Genomic DNA, 21,609 nt, shown 5'->3' on the forward strand with positions numbered 1-21,609 from the left:
GGATGATGGGGGTCACAGTCCCCCCAGGTCTCTGCTATCACACTGATGACCCGCAGGACATGTACAGATCTGTGACATCGGATACATGGATGATGGGGGTCACAGTCCCCCCAGGTCTCTGCTATCACACTGATGACCCGCAGGACATGTACAGATCTGTGACATCGGATACATGGATGATGGGGGTCACAGTCCCCCCAGGTCTCTGCTATCACACTGATGACCCGCAGGACATGTACAGATCTGTGACATCCGATACATGGATGATGGGGGTCACAGTCCCCCCAGGTCTCTGCTATCACACTGATGACCCGCAGGACATGTACAGATCTGTGACATCGGATACATGGATGATGGGAGTCACAGTCCCCCCAGGTCTCTGCTATCACACTGATGACCCGCAGGACATGTACAGATCTGTGACATCGGATACATGGATGATGGGGGTCACAGTCCCCCCAGGTCTCTGCTATCACACTGATGACCCGCAGGACATGTACAGATCTGTGACATCGGATACATGGATGATGGGAGTCACAGTCCCCCCAGGTCTCTGCTATCACACTGATGACCCGCAGGACATGTACAGATCTGTGACATCGGATACATGGATGATGGGGGTCACAGTCCCCCCAGGTCTCTGCTATCACACTGATGACCCGCAGGACATGTACAGATCTGTGACATCGGATACATGGATGATGGGGGTCACAGTCCCCCCAGGTCTCTGCTATCACACTGATGACCCGCAGGACATGTACAGATCTGTGACATCGGATACATGGATGATGGGGGTCACAGTCCCCCCAGGTCTCTGCTATCACACTGATGACCCGCAGGACATGTACAGATCTGTGACATCGGATACATGGATGATGGGGGTCACAGTCCCCCCAGGTCTCTGCTATCACACTGATGACCCGCAGGACATGTACAGATCTGTGACATCGGATACATGGATGATGGGGGTCACAGTCCCCCCCCCAGGTCTCTGCTATCACACTGATGACCCGCAGGACATGTACAGATCTGTGACATCGGATACATGGATGATGGGGGTCACAGTCCCCCCAGGTCTCTGCTATCACACTGATGACCCGCAGGACATGTACAGATCTGTGACATCGGATACATGGATGATGGGAGTCACAGTCCCCCCCAGGTCCCTGCTATCACACTGATGACCCGCAGGACATGTACAGATCTGTGACATCGGATACATGGATGATGGGGGTCACAGTCCCCCCAGGTCTCTGCTATCACACTGATGACCCGCAGGACATGTACAGATCTGTGACATCGGATACATGGATGATGGGGGTCACAGTCCCCCCAGGTCTCTGCTATCACACTGATGACCCGCAGGACATGTACAGATCTGTGACATCGGATACATGGATGATGGGGGTCACAGTCCCCCCCCCAGGTCTCTGCTATCACACTGATGACCCGCAGGACATGTACAGATCTGTGACATCGGATACATGGATGATGGGGGTCACAGTCCCCCCAGGTCTCTGCTATCACACTGATGACCCGCAGGACATGTACAGATCTGTGACATTGGATACATGGATGATGGGAGTCACAGTCCCCCCAGGTCTCTGCTATCACACTGATGACCCGCAGGACATGTACAGATCTGTGACATCGGATACATGGATGATGGGGGTCACAGTCCCCCCAGGTCTCTGCTATCACACTGATGACCCGCAGGACATGTACAGATCTGTGACATCGGATACATGGATGATGGGGGTCACAGTCCCCCCAGGTCTCTGCTATCACACTGATGACCCGCAGGACATGTACAGATCTGTGACATCGGATACATGGATGATGGGAGTCACAGTCCCCCCAGGTCTCTGCTATCACACTGATGACCCGCAGGACATGTACAGATCTGTGACATCGGATACATGGATGATGGGGGTCACAGTCCCCCCAGGTCTCTGCTATCACACTGATGACCCGCAGGACATGTACAGATCTGTGACATCGGATACATGGATGATGGGGGTCACAGTCCCCCCAGGTCTCTGCTATCACACTGATGACCCGCAGGACATGTACAGATCTGTGACATCCGATACATGGATGATGGGGGTCACAGTCCCCCCAGGTCTCTGCTATCACACTGATGACCCGCAGGACATGTACAGATCTGTGACATCGGATACATGGATGATGGGGGTCACAGTCCCCCCAGGTCTCTGCTATCACACTGATGACCCGCAGGACATGTACAGATCTGTGACATCGGATACATGGATGATGGGGGTCACAGTCCCTCCAGGTCTCTGCTATCACACTGATGACCCGCAGGACATGTACAGATCTGTGACATCGGATACATGGATGATGGGGGTCACAGTCCCCCCAGGTCTCTGCTATCACACTGATGACCCGCAGGACATGTACAGATCTGTGACATCGGATACATGGATGATGGGGGTCACAGTCCCCCCAGGTCTCTGCTATCACACTGATGACCCGCAGGACATGTACAGATCTGTGACATCGGATACATGGATGATGGGGGTCACAGTCCCCCCAGGTCTCTGCTATCACACTGATGACCCGCAGGACATGTACAGATCTGTGACATCGGATACATGGATGATGGGGGTCACAGTCCCCCCCCCCAGGTCTCTGCTATCACACTGATGACCCGCAGGACATGTACAGATCTGTGACATCGGTTACATGGATGATGGGGGTCACAGTCCCCCCAGGTCTCTGCTATCACACTGATGACCCGCAGGACATGTACAGATCTGTGACATCGGATACATGGATGATGGGGGTCACAGTCCCCCCAGGTCTCTGCTATCACACTGATGACCCGCAGGACATGTACAGATCTGTGACATCGGATACATGGATGATGGGGGTCACAGTCCCCCCAGGTCTCTGCTATCACACTGATGACCCGCAGGACATGTACAGATCTGTGACATCGGATACATGGATGATGGGGGTCACAGTCCCCCCAGGTCTCTGCTATCACACTGATGACCCGCAGGACATGTACAGATCTGTGACATCGGATACATGGATGATGGGGGTCACAGTCCCCCCAGGTCTCTGCTATCACACTGATGACCCGCAGGACATGTACAGATCTGTGACATCGGATACATGGATGATGGGGGTCACAGTCCCCCCAGGTCTCTGCTATCACACTGATGACCCGCAGGACATGTACAGATCTGTGACATCGGATACATGGATGATGGGGGTCACAGTCCCCCCAGGTCTCTGCTATCACACTGATGACCCGCAGGACATGTACAGATCTGTGACATCGGATACATGGATGATGGGGGTCACAGTCCCCCCAGGTCTCTGCTATCACACTGATGACCCGCAGGACATGTACAGATCTGTGACATCGGATACATGGATGATGGGGGTCACAGTCCCCCCAGGTCTCTGCTATCACACTGATGACCCGCAGGACATGTACAGATCTGTGACATCCGATACATGGATGATGGGGGTCACAGTCCCCCCAGGTCTCTGCTATCACACTGATGACCCGCAGGACATGTACAGATCTGTGACATCGGATACATGGATGATGGGGGTCACAGTCCCCCCAGGTCTCTGCTATCACACTGATGACCCGCAGGACATGTACAGATCTGTGACATCGGATACATGGATGATGGGGGTCACAGTCCCCCCAGGTCTCTGCTATCACACTGATGACCCGCAGGACATGTACAGATCTGTGACATCGGATACATGGATGATGGGGGTCACAGTCCCCCCAGGTCTCTGCTATCACACTGATGACCCGCAGGACATGTACAGATCTGTGACATCGGATACATGGATGATGGGAGTCACAGTCCCCCCAGGTCTCTGCTATCACACTGATGACCCGCAGGACATGTACAGATCTGTGACATCGGATACATGGATGATGGGAGTCACAGTCCCCCCAGGTCTCTGCTATCACACTGATGACCCGCAGGACATGTACAGATCTGTGACATCGGATACATGGATGATGGGAGTCACAGTCCCCCAGGTCTCTGCTATCACACTGATGACCCGCAGGACATGTACAGATCTGTGACATCGGATACATGGATGATGGGGGTCACAGTCCCCCCAGGTCTCTGCTATCACACTGATGACCCGCAGGACATGTACAGATCTGTGACATCGGATACATGGATGATGGGAGTCACAGTCCCCCCAGGTCTCTGCTATCACACTGATGACCCGCAGGACATGTACAGATCTGTGACATCGGATACATGGATGATGGGGGTCACAGTCCCCCCAGGTCTCTGCTATCACACTGATGACCCGCAGGACATGTACAGATCTGTGACATCGGATACATGGATGATGGGGGTCACAGTCCCTCCAGGTCTCTGCTATCACACTGATGACCCGCAGGACATGTACAGATCTGTGACATCGGATACATGGATGATGGGGGTCACAGTCCCCCCAGGTCTCTGCTATCACACTGATGACCCGCAGGACATGTACAGATCTGTGACATCGGATACATGGATGATGGGGGTCACAGTCCCCCCAGGTCTCTGCTATCACACTGATGACCCGCAGGACATGTACAGATCTGTGACATCGGATACATGGATGATGGGGGTCACAGTCCCCCCAGGTCTCTGCTATCACACTGATGACCCGCAGGACATGTACAGATCTGTGACATCGGATACATGGATGATGGGGGTCACAGTCCCTCCAGGTCTCTGCTATCACACTGATGACCCGCAGGACATGTACAGATCTGTGACATCGGATACATGGATGATGGGGGTCACAGTCCCCCCAGGTCTCTGCTATCACACTGATGACCCGCAGGACATGTACAGATCTGTGACATCGGATACATGGATGATGGGGGTCACAGTCCCCCCAGGTCTCTGCTATCACACTGATGACCCGCAGGACATGTACAGATCTGTGACATCGGATACATGGATGATGGGGGTCACAGTCCCCCCAGGTCTCTGCTATCACACTGATGACCCGCAGGACATGTACAGATCTGTGACATCCGATACATGGATGATGGGGGTCACAGTCCCCCCAGGTCTCTGCTATCACACTGATGACCCGCAGGACATGTACAGATCTGTGACATCGGATACATGGATGATGGGGGTCACAGTCCCCCCAGGTCTCTGCTATCACACTGATGACCCGCAGGACATGTACAGATCTGTGACATCGGATACATGGATGATGGGGGTCACAGTCCCCCCAGGTCTCTGCTATCACACTGATGACCCGCAGGACATGTACAGATCTGTGACATCGGATACATGGATGATGGGGGTCACAGTCCCCCCAGGTCTCTGCTATCACACTGATGACCCGCAGGACATGTACAGATCTGTGACATCCGATACATGGATGATGGGGGTCACAGTCCCCCCAGGTCTCTGCTATCACACTGATGACCCGCAGGACATGTACAGATCTGTGACATCGGATACATGGATGATGGGAGTCACAGTCCCCCCAGGTCTCTGCTATCACACTGATGACCCGCAGGACATGTACAGATCTGTGACATCGGATACATGGATGATGGGGGTCACAGTCCCCCCAGGTCTCTGCTATCACACTGATGACCCGCAGGACATGTACAGATCTGTGACATCGGATACATGGATGATGGGGGTCACAGTCCCCCCAGGTCTCTGCTATCACACTGATGACCCGCAGGACATGTACAGATCTGTGACATCGGATACATGGATAATGGGGGTCACAGTCCCCCCAGGTCTCTGCTATCACACTGATGACCCGCAGGACATGTACAGATCTGTGACATCCGATACATGGATGATGGGGGTCACAGTCCCCCCAGGTCTCTGCTATCACACTGATGACCCGCAGGACATGTACAGATCTGTGACATCGGATACATGGATGATGGGAGTCACAGTCCCCCCAGGTCTCTGCTATCACACTGATGACCCGCAGGACATGTACAGATCTGTGACATCGGATACATGGATGATGGGGGTCACAGTCCCCCCAGGTCTCTGCTATCACACTGATGACCCGCAGGACATGTACAGATCTGTGACATCGGATACATGGATGATGGGGGTCACAGTCCCCCCAGGTCTCTGCTATCACACTGATGACCCGCAGGACATGTACAGATCTGTGACATCGGATACATGGATGATGGGGGTCACAGTCCCCCCAGGTCTCTGCTATCACACTGATGACCCGCAGGACATGTACAGATCTGTGACATCCGATACATGGATGATGGGAGTCCTGTGGTTCCGGTGTAGAAGCTCCAGATCCGATCCCGGGATGATGTCCTCAGTCGGACAGTAGTTAGAAATGAGGCTAATGTAAGGTTGTGTGGAGTCGGCGGCGCGGTCCAAGGACGCGGTGTCTTTCAGGCGTGGGCAGCACTTAGCAGGTCCGGGGGCCCTCTAAGGCCCGGCAGATTTTCACACAATCAGGTAGAGAGCGCTGCAGGAGTCAGCAGTCGTCCCATTCACAAAACAAAACGAATATTTTACTGACAATGTGCGAAAACAACAGAAGCCGCTGAACCGTGCTCCATATAAAATCATCCGGCGGAGCGCGCTCTCCTCCAACACCCCCACCCCACAGCCGCGCTTCATCATGTCCTTTACAGGATGAGGACAAGGGCTGCCGGACCCCCAATACCTACAGCAATAGGGGGCAGCCAGTCACCCACAAATGTATACAAGACGTCCCTGTGCCCTGACTCCACCCTACGTGTGGTAAGAACGTTCCCACTGACTGACAGCAAGCAGAGGTCCTGATACCTGTCCACGAGGGAGTGACCCCGGCTCTGTCTGACAGCCCCGCTCCGCTGTCACACAGACACGACACTACTGCTGACCACAGGGAAAGGCAGCAGAAGACAATTAATGAAGAAATGCGTTTTTATGATTCGCACACGACTTCTCTGGAGTCTCCGTGGCCCCGATCCAAGAGCGATCTGCTGACAGGCACAAAAGAGGCAAAAATGAAATAGCCGGGCTACTTACTGAGGAAAAACATAAAAAGTCACTCATCTCCATTATATCAGCCCTGACCATCGATCAGTGGAGATCGGCCAAATTGAAGAGCTCCTCGGCCTCGCGCTCGCTCCGCGCCGTTTGCAGGTCTCAAACAAGGTTGAGCTGAAAATGATTGTGTCAGTAATTTAATGAAAGGTCCCGATAATAAAATACAACATTATTGGCACCAGAGGGAGGGCGTCCGCGGTCACCTTGTTCTGGCGAGACGGTGCGACAAAGGTGGCGGCCACAGGGACCCCAAAGAGAGCGTCTGATGTAAAGGACAATAAGGAGGCGCCCCCAAAAGAAGGCGAACAGGTGGAACTGACCTCCAGGACCGGCACATCTCTGCTTACCCCCGACCGGGTGCACAGTTACTACCCCTGGTCACTCTGCTGAAAAATCACTGTACCCTCCCGTTACTCCGGTCATACGGCATTGTATCCTCCCGTTACTCCGGTCATACAGCGTTGTATCCTCCCATTACTCCGGTCACACGGCGCTGTATCCTCCCATTACTCCGGTCACACGGCGCTGTATCCTCCCGTTACTCCGGTCATACAGCGTTGTATCCTCCCGTTACTCCGGTCATACGGCGTTGTATCCTCCCGTTACTCCGGTCATACAGCGTTGTATCCTCCCGTTACTCCGGTCACACGGCGCTGTATCCTCCCATTACTCCGGTCACACGGCGCTGTATCCTCCCGTTACTCCGGTCATACAGCGTTGTATCCTCCCGTTACTCCGGTCATACGGCGTTGTATCCTCCCGTTACTCCGGTCATACAGCGCTGTATCCTCCCGTTACTCCGGTCATACAGCGTTGTATCCTCCCGTTACTCCGGTCACACGGCGTCGTATCCTCCCGTTACTCCGGTCATACAGCGTTGTACCCTCCCGTTACTCCGGTCATACAGCGTTGTACCCTCCCGTTACTCCGGTCATACAGCGTTGTACCCTCCCGTTACTCCGGTCATACAGCGCTGTATCCTCCCGTTACTCCGGTCATACAGCGTTGTATCCTCCCGTTACTCCGGTCACACGGCGCTGTATCCTCCCGTTACTCTGGTCACACGGCGCTGTATCCTCCCGTTACTCCGGTCACACGGCGCTGTATCCTCCCGTTACTCTGGTCACACGGCGCTGTATCCTCCCGTTACTCCGGTCATACAGCGTCGTACCCTCCCGTTACTCCGGTCACACGGTGCTGTATCCTCCCGTTACTCCGGTCATACAGCGCTGTATCCTCCCGTTACTCCGGTCATACAGCGCTGTATCCTCCCGTTACTCCGGTCATACAGCGCTGTATCCTCCCGTTACTCCGGTCACACGGCGTCGTACCCTCCCGTTACTCCGGTCATACAGCGCTGTATCCTCCCGTTACTCCGGTCATACAGCGCTGTATCCTCCCGTTACTCCGGTCATACAGCGTTGTATCCTCCCGTTACTTCGGTCATACGGCGCTGTATCCTCCCGTTACTCCGGTCATACAGCGTTGTACCCTCCCGTTACTCCGGTCATACAGCGTTGTACCCTCCCGTTGCTCCGGTCATACAGCGCTGTATCCTCCCGTTACTCCGGTCATACAGCGTTGTATCCTCCCGTTACTCCGGTCATACAGCGCTGTATCCTCCCGTTACTCTGGTCACACGGCGCTGTATCCTCCCGTTACTCCGGTCATACAGCGTCGTACCCTCCCGTTACTCCGGTCACACGGCGCTGTATCCTCCCGTTACTCTGGTCATACAGCGCTGTATCCTCCCGTTACTCCGGTCATACAGCGTTGTATCCTCCCGTTACTTCGGTCATACGGCGCTGTATCCTCCCGTTACTCCGGTCATACAGCGTTGTACCCTCCCGTTACTCCGGTCATACAGCGTTGTACCCTCCCGTTACTCCGGTCATACAGCGCTGTATCCTCCCGTTACTCCGGTCATACAGCGTTGTATCCTCCCGTTACTCCGGTCATACAGCGCTGTATCCTCCCGTTACTCCGGTCATACAGCGTCGTATCCTCCCGTTACTCCGGTCACACGGCGCTGTATCCTCCCGTTACTCCGGTCATACAGCGTCGTACCCTCCCGTTACTCCGGTCATACAGCGTCGTACCCTCCCGTTACTCCGGTCACACGGCGCTGTATCCTCCCGTTACTCCGGTCACACGGCGCTGTATCCTCCCGTTACTCCGGTCACACGGCGCTGTATCCTCCCGTTACTCCGGTCACACGGCGCTGTATCCTCCCATTACTCCGGTCACACGGCGCTGTATCCTCCCGTTACTCCGGTCACACGGCGCTGTATCCTCCCATTACTCCGGTCACACGGCGCTGTATCCTCCCGTTACTCCGGTCACACGGCGCTGTATCCTCCCGTTACTCCGGTCACACGGCGCTGTATCCTCCCATTACTCCGGTCACACGGCGCTGTATCCTCCCGTTACTCCGGTCACACGGCGCTGTATCCTCCCGTTACTCCGGTCACACGGCGCTGTATCCTCCCGTTACTCCGGTCATACAGCGTCGTACCCTCCCGTTACTCCGGTCACACGGCGCTGTATCCTCCCGTTACTCCGGTCACACGGCGCTGTATCCTCCCGTTACTCCGGTCAGCTCGGTTTATTTCCGTTACGCTGCTGACACAGCGCTGTATCCTCTCATGGCTCCGCTGATACAATGTTGCTGCCTCCCGTTACTCCTGTGACACATCGTTGTTACCCTTTCGTTACTCTGGTGACAGTTATTCTACCTCTTGTTCAAAAGTTTAGAAAGAGTTATACAAATCAGCACCCAGAAAACGCAGCACCCTCTATATTCCACATCTGACCTATGTATATGCGGTCATGTATATGTGCCCCTCTGTGGTATACCCCGGGGGTGTGGTCATGTATATGTGCCCCTCTGTGGTATACCCCGGGGGTGTGGTCATGTATATGTGCCCCTCTGTGGTACACCCCTGGGGTGCAGTCATGTATATGTGCCCCTCTGTGGTACACCCCGGGGGTGTGGTGATGTATATGTGCCCCTCTGTGGTATACCCCGGGGGTGTGGTCATGTATATGTGCCCCTCTGTGGTATACCCCGGGGGTGTGGTCATGTATATGTGCCCCTCTGTGGTACACCCCGGGGGTGCAGTCATGTATATGTGCCCCTCTGTGGTACACCCCGGGGGTGTGGTCATGTATATGTGCCCCTCTGTGGTATACCCCGGGGGTGTGGTCATGTATATGTGCCCCTCTGTGTTACACCCCTGGGGTGCAGTCATGTATATGTGCCCCTCTGTGGTACACCCCGGGGGTGTGGTCATGTATATGTGCCCCTCTGTGTTACACCCCGGGGGTGCGGTTATGTATATGTGCCCCTCTGGGTTACACCCCGGGGGTGTGGCCATGTATATGTGCCCCTCTGTGGTATACCCCGGGGGTGTGGTCATGTATATGTGCCCCTCTGTGTTACACCCCTGGGGTGCAGTCATGTATATGTGCCCCTCTGTGGTATACCCCGGGGGTGCGGTCAGGTATATGTGCCCCTCTGTGTTACACCCCTGGGGTGCGGCCATGTATATGTGCCCCTCTGTGGTATACCCCGGGGGTGTGGTCATGTATATGTGCCCCTCTGTGGTACACCCCGGGGGTGTGGTCATGTATATGTGCCCCTCTGTGTTACACCCCTGGGGTGCAGTCATGTATATGTGCCCCTCTGTGGTATACCCCGGGGGTGCGGTCAGGTATATGTGCCCCTCTGTGTTACACCCCTGGGGTGCGGCCATGTATATGTGCCCCTCTGTGGTATACCCCGGGGGTGTGGTCATGTATATGTGCCCCTCTGTGGTACACCCCGGGGGTGTGGTCATGTATATGTGCCCCTCTGTGGTACACCCCGGGGGTGTGGTCATGTATATGTGCCCCTCTGTGGTACACCCCGGGGGTGTGGTCATGTATATGTGCCCCTCTGTGGTACACCCCGGGGGTGTGGTCATGTATATGTGCCCCTCTGTGTTACACCCCGGGGGTGTGGTCATGTATATGTGCCCCTCTGGGTTACACCCCGGGGGTGTGGTCATGTATATGTGCCCCTCTGTGGTACACCCCGGGGGTGCGGTTATGTATATGTACCCCTCTGTGTTACACCCCGGGGGTGCGGTTATGTATATGTGCCCCTCTGTGGTACACCCCGGGGGTGTGGTCATGTATATGTGCCCCTCTGTGGTACACCCCGGGGGTGTGGTCATGTATATGTACCCCTCTGTGTTACACCCCGGGGGTGTGGTCATGTATATGTGCCCCTCTGTGGTACACCCCGGGGGTGTGGTCATGTATATGTGCCCCTCTGTGGTACACCCCGGGGGTGTGGTCATGTATATGTGCCCCTCTGTGTTACACCCCGGGGGTGTGGTCATGTATATGTGCCCCTCTGTGTTACACCCCGGGGGTGTGGTCATGTATATGTGCCCCTCTGTGTTACACCCCGGGGGTGTGGTCATGTATATGTGCCCCTCTGTGGTACACCCCGGGGGTGTGGTCATGTATATGTGCCCCTCTGTGGTACACCCCGGGGGTGCAGTCATGTATATGTGCCCCTCTGTGTTACACCCCGGGGGTGTGGTCATGTATATGTGCCCCTCTGTGGTACACCCCGGGGGTGCGGTTATGTATATGTACCCCTCTGTGTTACACCCCGGGGGTGCGGTTATGTATATGTACCCCTCTGTGTTACACCCCGGGGGTGTGGTCATGTATATGTGCCCCTCTGTGTTACACCCCGGGGGTGTGGTCAGGTATATGTGCCCCTCTGTGGTACACCCCGGGGGTGCGGTTATGTATATGTGCCCCTCTGGGTTACACCCCGGGGGTGTGGCCATGTATATGTGCCCCTCTGTGGTACACCCCGGGGGTGTGGTCATGTATATGTGCCCCTCTGTGTTGCAGTATAGACAGTTCAGACACAGATCTGTCATCAGCTCGGTGTCTGTAACACGTAATCAGCCGGTGAGGGGGTAGAGTCACCAAATCCTGGGATCTCTGCCAGAATCAGCCAAAGCCGCCCCATGGGAGCCACTCGTGTGTTTCATGGAGCTTATGTCATACCAGACGAGATAATTAGGGAGGAGGCCGAGTGTCGTAATGACTGCCATGTACACAGCAGGTAGCGCCCCGCAGGTCAGAGGTCACATCATGGGATAACAGCAGACAGGTCAAGTATCTTCCCTGCTCTAAGGACACATGAGTTATGTCACCATGGACCATTAGATTGTAAGCTCCTAGGGCAAGGTATAGGATGGCACATGAGTGATGCCAGGGGCACCGTGGACCATTAGATTGTAAGCTCCTAGGGCACGGTATAGGATGGCACATGAGTGATGCCAGGGGCACCGTGGACCATTAGATTGTAAGCTCCTGGGGCACAGTAGAGGATGGCACATGAGTGATGCCAGGGGCACCATGGACCATTAGATTGTAAGCTCCTGGGGCACAGTAGAGGAGGGCACATGAGTGATGCCAGGGGCACCATGGACCATTAGATTGTAAGCTCCTAGGGCACGGTATAGGATGGCACATGAGTGATGCCAGGGGCACTGTGGACCATTAGATTGTAAGCTCCTAGGGCACGGTATAGGATGGCACATGAGTGATGCCAGGGGCACTGTGGACCATTAGATTGTAAGCTCCTAGGGCACAGTATAGGATGGCACATGAGTGATGCCAGGGGCACCGTGGACCATTAGATTGTAAGCTCCTGGGGCACAGTAGAGGATGGCACATGAGTGATGCCAGGGGCACTGTGGACCATTAGATTGTAAGCTCCTAGGGCACAGTAGAGGATGGCACATGAGTGATGCCAGGGGCACCGTGGACCATTAGATTGTAAGCTCCTAGGGCACGGTATAGGATGGCACATGAGTGATGCCAGGGGCACCGTGGACCATTAGATTGTAAGCTCCTAGGGCACGGTATAGGATGGCACATGAGTGATGCCAGGGGCACCGTGGACCATTAGATTGTAAGCTCCTAGGGCACGGTATAGGATGGCACATGAGTGATGCCAGGAGCACTGTGGACCATTAGATTGTAAGCTCCTGGGGCACAGTAGAGGATGGCACAAGAGTGATGTCACCGTGGACCATTAGATTGTAAGCTCCTAGGGCACAGTAGAGGATGGCACATGAGTGATGCCAGGGGCACTGTGGACCATTAGATTGTAAGCTCCTAGGGCACAGTAGAGGATGGCACATGAGTGATGCCAGGGGCACCGTGGACCATTAGATTGTAAGCTCCTAGGGCACAGTAGAGGATGGCACATGAGTGATACCAGGGGCACTGTGGACCATAAGATTGTAAGCTCCTAGGGCACAGTAGAGGATGGCACATGAGTGATGCCAGGGGCACCGTGGACCATTAGATTGTAAGCTCCTGGGGCACAGTAGAGGATGTCACATGAGTGATGCCAGGGGCACCGTAGACCATTAGATTGTAAGCTCCTAGGGCACAGTAGAGGATGGCACATGAGTGATACCAGGGGCACTGTGGACCATAAGATTGTAAGCTCCTAGGGCACAGTAGAGGATGGCACATGAGTGATGCCAGGGGCACCGTGGACCATTAGATTGTAAGCTCCTGGGGCACAGTAGAGGATGTCACATGAGTGATGCCAGGGGCACCGTGGACCATTAGATTGTAAGCTCCTAGGGCACGGTATAGGATGGCACATGAGTGATGTCACCGTGGACCATTAGATTGTAAGCTCCTAGGGCACAGTAGAGGATGGCACATGAGTGATGCCAGGGGCACCGTAGACCATTAGATTGTAAGCTCCTAGGGCACAGTAGAGGATGGCACATGAGTGATGCCAGGGGCACCGTGGACCATTAGATTGTAAGCTCCTGGGGCACAGTAGAGGATGTCACATGAGTGATGCCAGGGGCACCGTGGACCATTAGATTGTAAGCTCCTAGGGCACGGTATAGGATGGCACATGAGTGATGCCAGGGGCACTGTGGACCATTAGATTGTAAGCTCCTAGGGCACAGTAGAGGATGTCACATGAGTGATGCCAGGGGCACTGTGGACCATTAGATTGTAAGCTCCTGGGGCACAGTAGAGGATGTCACATGAGTGATGCCAGGGGCACCGTGGACCATTAGATTGTAAGCTCCTGGGGCACAGTAGAGGATGTCACATGAGTGATGCCAGGGGCACCGTGGACCATTAGATTGTAAGCTCCTAGGGCACGGTATAGGAGGGCACATGAGTGATGCCAGGGGCACTGTGGACCATTAGATTGTAAGCTCCTGGGGCACAGTAGAGGATGTCACATGAGTGATGCCAGGGGCACTGTGGACCATTAGATTGTAAGCTCCTGGGGCACAGCAGAGGCAGGTCCAGCGGGCAGAGCTGTAGATACTTGGCATGTAGATTATACATGAAGTTTGTGTGACAGCAGAGTAGCCTCTCGCCCGCTATGTGGGGACATGTCTTTATAGAGAGGTGCTGTGCGCAGCAGCCGGCTCTGCTTCATCCTGGATGGGCACCTGTCCAGCAGCTGATGTTCAGGCTTGATGCCATACAGACAGATGGGCACATGGCAGAAGTGGCCAGGATGCTACGTATGTGCGGAGCGCGTGGCCGCAGACCCTGCTATTCCCATCAGATGACATCAAAACAGACCCCGGGCTATGGGGACTGAGGGAGGCACTGAAAGAAGATGTGGGCCAGGGGTGCGCGCCCCTTCATGGACTGCTGGGGTGCTGTCCACTCCTCGGACCCCGCACCAGACGCCAGCAGATGCCCGGCCTCACACAGGCAGAGCTGGGCACCAAATAAAAGCACAAACAGGTGGCAGCCCAGCCAGGACACCAAACAGAGGAAAAAGATATGGAGGGGCGTATGGGGAGGGGGCATCTGCAAGGGAGAGAGTGCACCCCCAAAACCACCAGTATGGGGACATGACAGATCCTGCACATGGATGATGGATCCCAACCCTCCAGTATAATAATCAGGAGAAAAGTACAGAATAATAAAGATATCAACCAGAACCAGGACAATGACAGCCCAACACAGTACAGAAGCAGCACCATAAGCACATGGAGAGGAAGGACAGTGACAGCAATGACAATGATGATGCATGATGATGATACTGATGATAGATGATAGATGATAATGATACTGATGATATTGATGAGGATATTGAGGATACTGATGATGACACTGATACTGATGATGATACTGATGATATTGATGAAGATATTGAGGATACTGATGATATTGATGAGGATACTGATGAGGATACTGATGATATTGATGAGGATACTGATGATGATACTGATGATATTGATGAAGATATTGAGGATACTGATGATATTGATGAGGATACTGATGAGGATACTGATGATATTGATGAGGATACTGATGATGATACTGATGATATTGATGATGATGATGATGAGGATGAAGATATTGATGATACTAATGATGATGATGATGATGATGATATGGATACTGAAGATGATATTGAGGATACTGATGATGATATTGATGAAGATATTGATGATACTGATGATGATGAAGATATTGATGATACTAATGATGATGATGATGATGATGATATGGATACTGAAGATGATATTGATGATACTAATGATGATGATTATATTGAGGATACTGATACTGATGATGATGAAGATATTGATGATACTAATGATGATGATGATGAGGATACTGATGATGATGATGAGGATACTGATGATGATGATGAGGATACTGATGATGATGATGAGGATACTGATGATGATGATGATGATGATGATACTAATGATGATGATTATATTGAGGATACTGATACTGATGATGATGAAGATATTGATGATACTAATGATGATGATGATGATGATGATATGGATACTGAAGATGATATTGATGATACTAATGATGATGATTATATTGAGGATACTGATACTGATGATGATGAAGATATTGATGATACTAATGATGATGATGATGAGGATACTGATGATGATGATGAGGATACTGATGATGATGATGATGATGATGATACTAATGATGATGATTATATTGAGGATACTGATACTGATGATGATGAAGATATTGATGATACTAATGATGATGATGATATTGATGAAGATATTGATGATACTGATACTGATGATGATGATGATGATTATATTGAGGATACTGATACTGATGATGATGAAGATATTGATGATACTAATGATGATGATGATGATGAGGATACTGATGATGATGATGAGGATACTGATGATGATGATGATGATGATGATACTAATGATGATGATTATATTGAGGATACTGATACTGATGATGATGAAGATATTGATGATACTAATGATGATGATGATATTGATGAAGATATTGATGATACTGATACTGATGATGATGATGATGATTATATTGAGGATACTGATACTGATGATGATGAAGATATTGATGATACTAATGATGATGATGATGAGGATACTGATGATGATGATGATGATGAAGATATTGATGAAGATATTGATGATACTGATACTGATGATGATGATGATGATGATGATGATGATGATGATGATGATATTATTGAGGATACTGATGATACTGATGAGGATGAAGATATTGATGATACTAATGATGATACTGATGATATTGAGGATATTGATGATGCTAATGATGATGATACTGATCATGATGATGATACGGATACTGATGATGGTGGGGGTGCCTGCAGCAGGCAGAGCAGATGTTGTGAGTTGTGGTCCCACAAGATGTTAATGACATCACATTATGAGCGGTAATATTTTTGCAGCGGGAGGAAGTGCGAGTGGCGGCATAACACGTCGCGGAGTCACCTTGTCACATTGAATTATTTACTTGTCACAAGCGGAGACTGATGGAGAACTGTGCGTGGAAATCCTGGATGATGTACAGCCGCCATTAACCCCTTCCTGGGCGGCCCAGGCAGAATGTACAGTAATTGTACGCAGGACACATGCACAGCGTAACGCACTACATACCAGAGCATGACTATTATACTGTATACATTGTATCATCACTACGATTATTATCCTTAGGACTCAGGCGCCTCCCGTTACATCGCAGGATCTGCTACAAATCAGGATTCAATTAAAAAGCAAATGTTGATCCTGTGGGAATAGAAGGTGTCAGCGCGGAGCGAGATGATACAATATTATCATTAATTGTAATAAGTTTATTAGAGCTAATTATCAGTGTTGCTGCGGCGCTCCCCTCGCCTTACGCGGCTGCCATAGGTGGCGGGATGCGCCGCAACATCCGATTTATCAGCTGTGACTGCAGCTCCAGGACCAAAGGGCTCATCCTCCACTCAGGGAAGTGGGGCAGATTGTGAGTGCAGCTCTGGAGGTGACTGGAGTATAAGGAGTATCACAGCCACAGCCCAGGGAAGTGGGGCAGATTGTGAGTGCAGCTCTGGAGGTGACTACTGTATAAGGAGGATCACAGCCACAGCTCAGGGAAGTGGGGGAGATTGTGAGTGCAGCTCTGGAGGTGACTGCTGTATAAGGAGGATCACAGCCACAGCCCAGGGAAGTGGGGCAGATTGTGAGTGCAGCTCTGGAGGTGACTGCAGGATAAGGAGGATCACAGCCACAGCTCAGGGAAGTGGGGCAGATTGTGAGTGCAGCTCTGGAGGTGACTACTGTATAAGGAGGATCACAGCCACAGCTCAGGGAAGTGGAGCAGATTGTGAGTGCAGCTCTGGAGGTGACTGGAGTATAAGGAGGATCACAACCACAGCCCAGGGAAGTGGGGCAGATTGTGAGTGCAGCTCTGGAGGTGACTGCAGGATAAGGAGGATCACAGCCACAGCTCAGGGAAGTGGGGCAGATTGTGAGTGCAGCTCTGGAGGTGACTGCAGGATAAGGAGGATCACAGCCACAGCCCAGGGAAGTGGGGCAATGGGGCAATGGGGCATTTACCTACCAGCTCATCTGGGGCCTCTACCTCTGATGTAAGGGCGCCTGGGTTCGGCCATATATGATGCAACATGGGGGGCTCAGGGGGATCTATGATTACTGTATTATTATAAGGTGTCACCAGCTCCCCACAATGATCAGCGGCGCCCCCTCTCCCCCACAATGATCAGCGGCGCCCCCTCTCCCCCCACAATGATCAGCGGCGCCCCCTCTCCCCCCACAATGATCAGCGGCACCCCCTCTCCCCCCACAATGATCAGCGGCGCCCCCTCCCCCCCCACAATGATCAGCGGCGCCCCCTCTCCCCCCACAATGATCAGCGGCGCCCCCTCTCCCCCTACAATGATCAGCGGCGCCCCCTCTCCCCCCACAATGATCAGCGGCGCCCCCTCTCCCCCTACAATGATCAGCGGCGCCCCCTCTCCCCCCACAATGATCAGCGGCGCCCCCTCTCCCCCCACAATGATCAGCGGCGCCCCCTCTCCCCCTACAATGATCAGCGGCGCCCCCTCTCCCCCTACAATGATCAGCGGCGCCCCCTCTGCCGGTCGATATCGACGCCTGGGTTCGGCCATTTATGATGTTACATGGGGGGCTCAGGGGGATCTATGATTACTATATTATTATAAGGTGTCACCCCCTCCCCACAATGATCAGCGGCGCCCCCTCTCCCCCCACAATGATCAGCGGCGCCCCCTCTGCCGGTCGATATCGGCTCCTGGGTTCGGCACGCAGACATCTGACTGTAACTTCAGGGGATGAGCGGATTTGCCGATCACTCTGGAATAATTAGAACATGTCAGTAAGAATTAATTTCCTCATTTTTCAAAAGGATAGAGAGAAATTACCATGTTATTATATGACAGGGGCCCTGGGAGGATTGTATTAAATTTAATTTCTAGCGCAGCCCACACAACAAATTAAAGTCATAAATAAGATGGAAGGAGCAGGACGCGGAGCATATGTTTATGGCGCTGAGTGAAGCCGGGGGACCCGCACACAACTATCTTCATTTCATTTCATTCTAATCAGCCAGACACTGTGTATCTGAATGACAGCGCGCGCTAATGGGGCCCCGCCGCTCATCCTCGCACGCCCCACCCTGCGCCCACACCACAGGATAATTGGGTTTCTTACAGGAAAAACCAATCAAAAAAAATCTCTAGCATTTGGGGTTTTTGAAGTTTCGAGACCTTGACAAGTGTCGGTAGTGAGAGCAGAAGATCTGACTGCAGGTGAGATGTATGGCCTCTGGTCACATGTGCACTCCCCTGGTCACATGTGCAGACCCCTGGTCACCCCTGGTTACTTGTGCACACCCCTGGTCATCCCTGGTCACATGTGCACACCCCTGGTCATCCTTGGTCACCCCTGGTCATCCTTGGTCACCCCTGCACACCCCTGGTCAACCTTTGTCACCCCTGGTCCCATGTGCACTCCCGTGGTCATCCTTGGTCACCCCTGGTCACCCCTGCCCACCCCTGGTCAACCTTTGTCACCCCTGGTCCCATGTGCACTCCCGTGGTCATCCTTGGTCACCCCTGGTCACCCCTGCCCACCCCTGGTCAACCTTTGTCACCCCTGGTCACATGTGCACACCCCTGGGCACTCCTGGTCACATGTGCACACCCCTGGGCACTCCTGGTCACATGTGCACACCCCTGGGCACACCTAAGCGCCCCTGGTCACATGTGCACACCCCTGGTCACCCCTGTGCACCCCTGGTCACATGTGCACACCCCTGGTCACCCATGTCACCACTGGTCACATGTGCACACCCCTGGTCACCCCTGTGCACCCCTGGTCACATGTGCACACCCCTGGGCACTCCTGGTCACATGTGCACACCCCTGGGCACACCTAAGCGCCCCTGGTCACATGTGCACTCCCCTTGGCACCACTGCGTACCCCCGGTCACATGTGCACACCCCTGGTCACACCTAAGCGCCCCTGGTCACATGTGCACACCCCTGGTCACCCATGTCACCACTGGTCACATGTGCACACCCCTGGTCACCCCTGTGCACCCCTGGTCACATGTGCACACCCCTGGGCACTCCTGGTCACATGTGCACACCCCTGGGCACACCTAAGCGCCCCTGGTCACATGTGCACTCCCCATGGCACCACTGCGTACCCCGGGTCACATGTGCACACCCCTGGTCACCCATGTCACCACTGGTCACATGTGCACACCCCCGATCACATGTGCACACCCCTGGTCATACCTAAGCGCCCTTAGTCACACCTAAGCGCCCTTGGTCACACCTAAGCGCCCCTGGTCAACCGCGCACCTCTGGTCACATGCAAACACTTGCTCTCACAACTGCACACCCCCGGTCACGCACCGCGCACCCCTGGTGTCACCCGGCTGAGGGCTAGAGCAGCCAGCGGACATTGACCTTGGCAGGGGAATCTGTAGTGGCCGCGTCCTGACAGAATAGTTTTGTCCCGGGGACCTCCTCAGCTTAAGGGGTACAGAACACCTGTAGTGCAGCCATGTTGTCACACACAGCCCCTGTCATTACTATAGTGATAGTCGTCAGGATTGGCTGCATTATGATTATTACTAGGCCAGGAAGAAGCCGTGGAAGGTACAGGGATCTTCTGGCCGGAGTTCTCCAGATACCAATCACTTGTCTATGAAGCTCCTACCATTGGATTGAGTACAATGCAGCTTTGTGGCCGGGTGTGGAGGAGAGCGGAGTAATCGGAATAATATGCCTCATGAGCTCCAGGGAACTCATCCTGGTAAGTCCATGACAGCTTCTCTCCTGACATCACCAGTCATAAGGTGGGAGTATGGAGACATTACTGGCCGAGCCCCGATCAGCCCGATCCTGGCATGTCCTGCTCCCACAGACATGGACACCACGGGGATTGCATGGGGTCACTGATGGTCCCAGCTGCCACACATCATCAGGGGTCATGGAGGTGCTCAGAGGTCAAGTGTCATGGCAGACCCCTGGTGTCCTGGTTGGATGTCCGGCCTCATCATGAGTATAGTATCTGCACATTCACCTTCCATCTTGGCGTAACGTGAGGACGCTCCGGGGGGGGGGGGGGGGGGGGGACTTTCCCGTATTCTCGGATAAGTTGTCGGACGTTGAGGTGTTAACTGTGATTCGGCGGAGCGGGTCACTGGCTCATGTGCCCTGATAGGGATCAGTCTATTCTGGAGAAGACGCTGTAATTGAAATGATTAATTAATTTAACGAGTCTTCGTTCTGCTTCCACTGCACAGCTGCAAAGGAAAAGATATTAATTTGTTATTTTCTTGGTAATTTGGTTGATGAGGATCCAGGAGAAAACAGGTTTAAAAAAAAAAAAAAAAAATCAACGTTGTCGATTTATCCATCAGCGGCGAGAGCGGCGTTCTCCGGATGTCTCATCCCGACTGTCAGACTCATTGTCCTCGGAAGTCACATCCAGGATCCGAGGGGTGGCGCGCACCCCCCGAGACTTAACAGCGCCCCCTAAAGACCGAAAAACGACAAAAACCTCCACCTTTTGTCGCACCTCCAGAGCTTTCATCACAACTTCACAAACCATGGAAACACGGGAGATTCAGGGAGGCTCCGGGTCTCAGCGCTTCC

General features: G+C 53.2%; 1 protein-coding gene and 1 long non-coding RNA gene across 13 annotated transcripts in view; one reads left to right on the forward strand and one right to left on the reverse strand.

Moving 5' to 3' along the window:
• Positions 1–21,609, reverse strand: part of SOX6 (SRY-box transcription factor 6) — a 522,737-nt gene that overhangs the window by 402,025 nt on the left and 99,103 nt on the right. The gene's annotated exons all lie outside the window — the stretch shown is intronic.
• The window catches only part of LOC140071425 (uncharacterized), a 106,759-nt gene continuing 105,742 nt past the window's right edge, over positions 20,593–21,609 (forward strand). For both annotated transcript variants that reach the window (XR_011849130.1, XR_011849129.1), the window contains exon 1: positions 20,593–20,764. This is a non-coding gene — a long non-coding RNA (uncharacterized lncRNA). The remainder of the gene's footprint in view (positions 20,765–21,609) is intronic.

Source organism: Engystomops pustulosus, chromosome 7 (assembly GCF_040894005.1).
Source record: "Engystomops pustulosus chromosome 7, aEngPut4.maternal, whole genome shotgun sequence".
In the NCBI taxonomy this organism is placed as follows: domain Eukaryota; kingdom Metazoa; phylum Chordata; class Amphibia; order Anura; family Leptodactylidae; genus Engystomops; species Engystomops pustulosus.